The sequence below is a fragment of the Camellia sinensis genome, chromosome 9, assembly GCF_055761805.1.
Source record: "Camellia sinensis isolate YWXY chromosome 9, ASM5576180v1, whole genome shotgun sequence".
Taxonomy (NCBI): Eukaryota; Viridiplantae; Streptophyta; class Magnoliopsida; order Ericales; family Theaceae; genus Camellia; species Camellia sinensis.
Genome location: NC_138969.1, coordinates 116,875,807 through 116,882,881, shown reverse-complemented (window position 1 = coordinate 116,882,881; position 7,075 = coordinate 116,875,807).

Here is a 7,075-nt window from a genome sequence, read left to right as displayed (position 1 = left end):
ACCATACCATCATTCATGCATTCTCCACATATAAATCATCATTTTTAAAATTTGGTCTTTCCAAGACAAACAACAATAAGCTATACAATTCTCATTTTCTCATGAAATTTTCTCTTTGATACAATTATAGACATTTCCTCCATCATTCATTCACATAACAACTTATCAAGCATAAATTTCACAATATCTCAACTTTTTCTTAAAATCTCCAAATTCTAGGGTTTTCACCAAAGCTAGGCTTTTGTTCCATTTTTGAAAAGATTTTTTCAAAATAACACCCACACTTTAGAACATAGCTAATACTCTCAAAAGCTTCAAGAAAAATAGAGAAGAATCCACTTCTAATATCATCTAGGGTTCATCAACCCAAAACCATGAAAACAGGAAGAAATACTCTAAACAAGTATAGACTTGCAAAAACATATATATAACTATAAGAATATCCCTACCTCAAGCGTGGAAGATGAAAGGAATGAAAACCCTAAAACTCAACGTTGATGAAAACTCGATTCAATCAATGTAAGCGTAGCCCTTGTCGATTTAGTGTAAAAAGCCCCCTCAAATTCTTGAAGATTTTTGCTAAGTCTTAAAGAGAAGTTGGATTTGGGTGTGTTTGTAGAAAAGGAAGAGAAAAGATAAGTATAGAGAGAGAGAATTGAAAAAGTGCACAAAACATGTTTTTGGCATCAGTTTTGAGGAAAATAGCTCGAATTTTGAGACAAACACGTCAAAATCCGCACAAGCGGCTTCAATTCTGCACAAGCGGAATCCCAATTCCGTACGAGCGAACTCTGTGTCTCCACAGGCAGTTTACTCTAGAGAAAACCCAAATTTTTCACAAAAAATTTGCTCGAGCGGAACCCAAATCCGCACAAGCAATTTTGGCTAAATATTTTCAAAAGACTCTGTATGATTCCACTCTAGCGGTTGCCAAATCCGCACGTGCAGTTTTGCCCAGAAAACCAAGAATTTGATTTCACAACCCAAAACAAGTTCCAACGCCCAAAACTCAAAAAATTTAACCCAGAAATGTTAAGGGGAATTTAGTAAAAGCATAAAATAATTATCAATGACCCAATACAAGAAACAAATGCCGAAAGTAAAGCACACTATCAAACTACACAATACTAGCCAAGTCGAATACTAAGGACATCACAATCTTCTCCTCTTAGGAAATTTCACCCCTGAAATTTGGTTACACCTCTCACCAACCACCTCCAAATTTGGTTACGCCTCTCACCAACCACCTCCAAAGAACAAGGGCAATACAACAACAAAAAGCTTAGAGTGGTAACAACCACACGAATGAAATCCATAATAACAGCAAATCAATTATAGCATGGAGATCTCAATCTCAACAACATTTCACTATCATCATTGAAATTTTCTATAGGCCAAGGCCACAATCCAACAACCACTAATATGATAATCATAAGCATATGTTCAACAACAATTGTGACAACTCTACACCAGTCTTCATGCTTTAAAAAAAAAAAAAACAAAAGAAAAGAAAAACAACCATCACCACAACAAGTGGTTTACAATTTCAACAATCTATTCTCAAACATAAGAGAAAATTACAATTTGGAACAAACTAAGTGTTCACAAATAAATCTAGATACTTGGAGCGGACTTCTGCCTCCTGTTCCCAAGTTGCTTCCTCAACCCCATGGTGTCTCCATAACACCTTCACTAAAGGTATAGTCTTGCCCCTCAACACTTGTTCTCGGACATCTAAAATTTGGATGACCGATCACTCTTCGTATAAGGCATCCTCATCTACCTCCAAATCAACCCAATCAAGTACATGTGAAGGGTCAGGTTCGTACTTCCTAAGCATAGATACATGGTACACATTGTGAACCCCAGAAAGCTATGGCGGTAAGGCCAAACAGTATGCCACTTCTCCAATCCGTTCTAAAATGTCAAAAGGTCCAGTAAACTTTGGAGACAACTTCCCATTCTTACCAAATCTCATCAAACCGCATCTCAGTGAGATCTTAAGAAACACATGGTCACCAATCTTGCAAGATAGAGATCGGCTTCTCTTATTGGCATAACTCTTCTGTTGGCTGTGAGCGTAGCTAACCTGTTCGAATGAGAGCAACTTTCTCAATCGTCTCTTTAACAATCTTCGAGCCCAATATTGGTGCATCACCCACTTCAGCCCAGCAAATTGGTGATTTACAAGGTCGTCCATACAAGACCTCAAATGGTGCCATCCTGATACTTGCTTGATAACTACTGTTATAGACAAACTCAATCAACGATAGGTGTCTTTCCAAGACCCCTTGAAATAAAAAACTCAAGCACTAAACATGTCCTTCAAAATCTGAATAATATGCTCTGACTTCCTATCGATTTGGGAATGATAAGCAATGCTAAGGGTCAACTTATTTCCCAATGCCTCTTAAAGGCTCTGTCACAACTAGGCAGTGAAACAAGAGTCTCTATCCGAGACAATGGTCACGAGAACCCCACGAAGTAGAACTATCTCTCTAATGTACAACTCTACCAAATAATCAACTGAATTATCGGTGCGCATCAGAATGAAGTGCATAGACTTAGTCAATCTATCAATAATCACCCAAACGGCATCATTACGCCATTGTGTTCTCGGAAGCCTAACTACAAAATCCATAGTAACATTCTCCCATTTCCACTCAGCTATAGGTAAGGGCTGTAGCAAACCCACTAGCTTTTGGTGCTCGGCCTTTACTTGTTGACAAGTAAGACATTTCGAAACAAATAAGGCAACATCTCGTTTCATACCCTCCACCAAAATTGACGACTAAGATCATGATACATTTTTGTGCCTCCTGGATGCACCGCAAGGCATGAGTGATGAAATTCTTAGAGTACCTTATCTCTACAAGATTTCAATACAAACAAATGGTCTAGATACCTCACGGATTGTCTCCACCTCATGGTCACCCTATTGTGCCTCTATGACTCTGCTAATCAAGGTAGGTTGAGCAATTAAAGTAAATAAGGTAGCACCCTCTCTAGACTCACCCAAATGTAAATCAAACTCGCCGATATCACCTAGCATATCCCATTCCTGGATGGCCACAATTGCCACACTACTTACTAATTTCCGACTCAACGCATTGGCCACTACATTGGACTTCCCTGGATGATAGTGTAATTCAAAGTCATAATCCTCCATAAATTCCATCCATCTCCATTGGTGTAAATTCCAATCTTTTTAGGAAAACAATATTTTAGACTCTTATGGTCAGAGAAAACATCAAACTTCTCGCCATACAAATAAGGCCTCCAAATCTTCAAAGAAAAAATTACCGCCGCTAACTCTAAATCATGGGTGGGGTAGTTCTTCTCATGAGTTTTCAAATGTCGTGAATCATAAGCCACAACTTTCCCTTCTTGCATCAACACACAACCAAGTCCATCCCAGGACGCATCACAATAAATGATATAACCCAAGCCCCTTTCTGGACTTGTCAAAACCGATGCTATGGTCAACCTACTCTTAAGTTCTTGGAATGACTTCTCACAAGTCTCGTTCCATACAAATTTGACACCTTTCCTTGTCAACCTGGTCAGAGGTGCAGCTAGTCTAGAGGAGTCCCTTACGAAACGACGATAATATCCATCTAACCCTAGGAAACTTTGGATCTCAAAAACATTCTTAGGTTATTCTCAATCTTGCACGGCATCTATCTTAGAAAAATCTACAGTTACTCCTTCTCTGGACACAACATGCCCCAAAATTTTCATTTCAGTCAACCAAAACACACATTTCTCAAATTTAGCATACAATTGGTGCACCCTAAGAGAGTCAAGCACTATTCACAACTCATGTTCTTCCTTGGAGGTCGAATAAATCAAGATATCGTCCACAAAGACGACCACGAAACTACTTACACCAATTATTTATTGTTGTTTCTAAATATTGCATGATTACTGTTCATCTGAGAAAATGTGGTGAATATAACTGGTCATATATTTTGAACATCCATTGTCTAAATACAATTTTCTTCTACCAAATTTCACCTTGAAAGCACCTACAGAAAAAATCAAGTTTTCGATTTTGGTACCCAAACTTTTTTGGGTCCCAAACTTTTTTGGGTCCGTGAATGTTAGTTTCAGAATTACTTGATTTTGGAATCCATATCATTTTTGTTCCATGTAATCCCTTTTTAAATTGACATGATAAAATTGAGTGACCATTTCTATTACAATAATGACATACAATAGTAGAATTACTAAATGACGATTCTTTAACAAAGAATTTTTTTTAAAACATTTGTTTCTTGTGGGGTTTGTACCCAATACTGGCTTTGTCAAAAATACATCTTTGATTTCCAAGTAATTTATTTAAATTTTTTTTTTCTTAGGTAAACTTGAAAATTGTTTTATTTAAATCTTCAATTTTTTCTTTTAAAAAATCATTTTCAGTTTTCAAATCACTTGAAGAATTCTTGAAATCATTTTCCCTTTTTACACTTTCATTTTTATTACCTTTTTTACCCTTCATTTTTATTATTTTAAGTTTCATTTTCATTTTAAAGATTTCATTTTTATTTTTCAATAGTTTTGTTTCATTTTTCAGAACATCATTTTCAAATTTCAAATCATTTAATTCATTTATCAAAATAGGAGATTCTTTTAATTTCAAAATGTCATTTTCTTCTTTTATCTTTAAAAAATCTTTTTGTAATATTTCAATTTTATTAGATAAATATTCATTTTTTTTCATTGAACTTGAAAGCAATTTTTTAAGAGCAATATTTTCAATGTCAAGTTTTCGAAATTCATTATGCGATTCTTCAAATGCGGGTTGTAATTCATCAAAAGAATAAAGTTCATTATTAGAATCACATACCTCATCATCTTCATTTTCCATTAAGCATGGATGAGATGTTTCATTGTTGTTGCTTTCCTCATTGGAGCAACATTCATCATCATCTCCCCAAGCGGCTTTAATTTTCTTTTTGTTTCCATTCATCATTACAAATTCATGGGTCACGAGACCCCAAAAGCTCTTTCATTTTCAATCTTGTTAAATCCTTTGCTTTTTAAATAGCAGTCACTTTTGACTCCCAAATTTTTGGCAGGGATTTGAGAATTTTTCTCATCAACTCAACATTAATATGAGATTTATCAAGAGATTTTAGAACATTAATAATGTTAGTAAATCTAGAAAACATTTCAGAAATAGATTCACGGGATTCCATATTAAAAAACTCATAATCATGAATCAATATACTAATTTTAGATTCTTCAACATGGTTGGTACTTTCATGTATGGTCTTTAATTTATTCCAAATTTCTTTGGCTAATTTACATGTACAGATTTTATTAAACTCATTAGATTTAAAGCACAAAATAAAAGATTCATGGCCTTGGCATTCATTTGAATGCTTCTCAAATCATTATTGTCTCATTTGTGTTCTTCTTTGGGCAAGATTTGTCCTTGGATGGTCTTGGAGGGCATCTTGTGACCATTGACTATAGTTCTCCATAGCTCATAGTTTAAAGCTTGAAAGAAAATTTTCATTCTTACTTTCGAGGATGTATAATTTGAACCATAAAACAATGGTGGTCTAGAGGGCAATTGACCTTTAACAAAATAAAAATCAAAATTGGTTGCTATGATGTACTCTTAGACGATTAAGTCAAAAAATAAATAAGAGCCCTTGCTCTGATATCAATTGTTGCCCTAGGTAAGCAATCCAAGAGGGGGTGAATTGGACTTTCAAATAAATTGTCAAATTAAAAATTAACTCCAATAATAAATAAATAAATACGCTCAACAATATAAAATAAAGTAATGAAATAAAAAAAGCAAAGGGAAGAGAAATCAAACACAGCGATTTATAGTGTTTCGGCACGCCGGGACTACATTCACTCCCCAAGTATCCTCCTCAAGAATTTCCCCACTATTTTTCAAATAGTAATTACACGTCTAGTTTCACGGGTACTAGTGAACCTTTACAACAAATGACCAATCCCGATTACTGCGATTAGTTTAGAATTCGATGCCTAGTCACACATCATTCAAGTGATTTTATCATAAAAATCCATTCACAAAAACTCTCTTTTTACAAGAATAATATGAATAAGGGATAGAAAACCCTTTTACAATTTTGCTCAAACTCTCAATAAATTTTCTCACAGAAAATATAACTCAATGAAATACAATATAACATTTGAGAATATTTCAATATCACAGATTTTTCTCTTCTTCGTTTCTTATTTTTCTCTTACCAAAACACTTTTATATATACACAAAATTATATTTGTTGAGGCAGACGCTCCTTGTCTTGACTTTATAGCATGCAGAGCAACGTTCCGTTTGAAAATATTTGCCAGGTCACCTTCTATGAATCGCTGATTTTCTTTAAAATTTTATGATTTTCAAATGTTGCACAATAACTAGCATGTCAAAAGATAAATAGTAACCAACCGTATTTTTCAAAACGTAAATAGTAAATGTTATAAAAAAAAAAAAACTTAATCAGATCTTGCACAGTAATTTCGATTTAAATAATATTTATAATAAATACGTCATACAACATATACTTTAAACATATAATATTTTGTGTTAAAGAATGTAAAATACATATATTAAAAAATTACAAGTTATCAAATTATATTTTAGATATTATCAAAATTAAATTACATAATTAACACTAATCCTTTTCCTTCTCCTTCTCCTTCTCCTTCTCCTTCTCTATCTATATATATGTTCTTATTTATATGAGTTAGCTTTTTGAGTGTGAGCTAACTCACAGAGTTGATAGATTTATAAATTTTCAATTTTGCCCACGTGCACTTCCCGTGCGAATTCTTTGTAAAAAATTGTTGCAATCATTTTTTATTAGATCAAATTGATACAATATCTAAAATTTAGGGTAAAATTGAGTCAATCGCTCTATTGAAATTACTCTACTACCAGTTGAAAAAGAAAAAAAGAAAAAAGAAAAAGAAAGAAAGAAGAAGAGCATCTCCAATGCACTAGGCATATAATACTTGTTAGTTAAAATGCCTAGTGTGATTCATTTTTTTCAATTCCAATGCACTAAGCATATAATTAGGCATTTTGGCT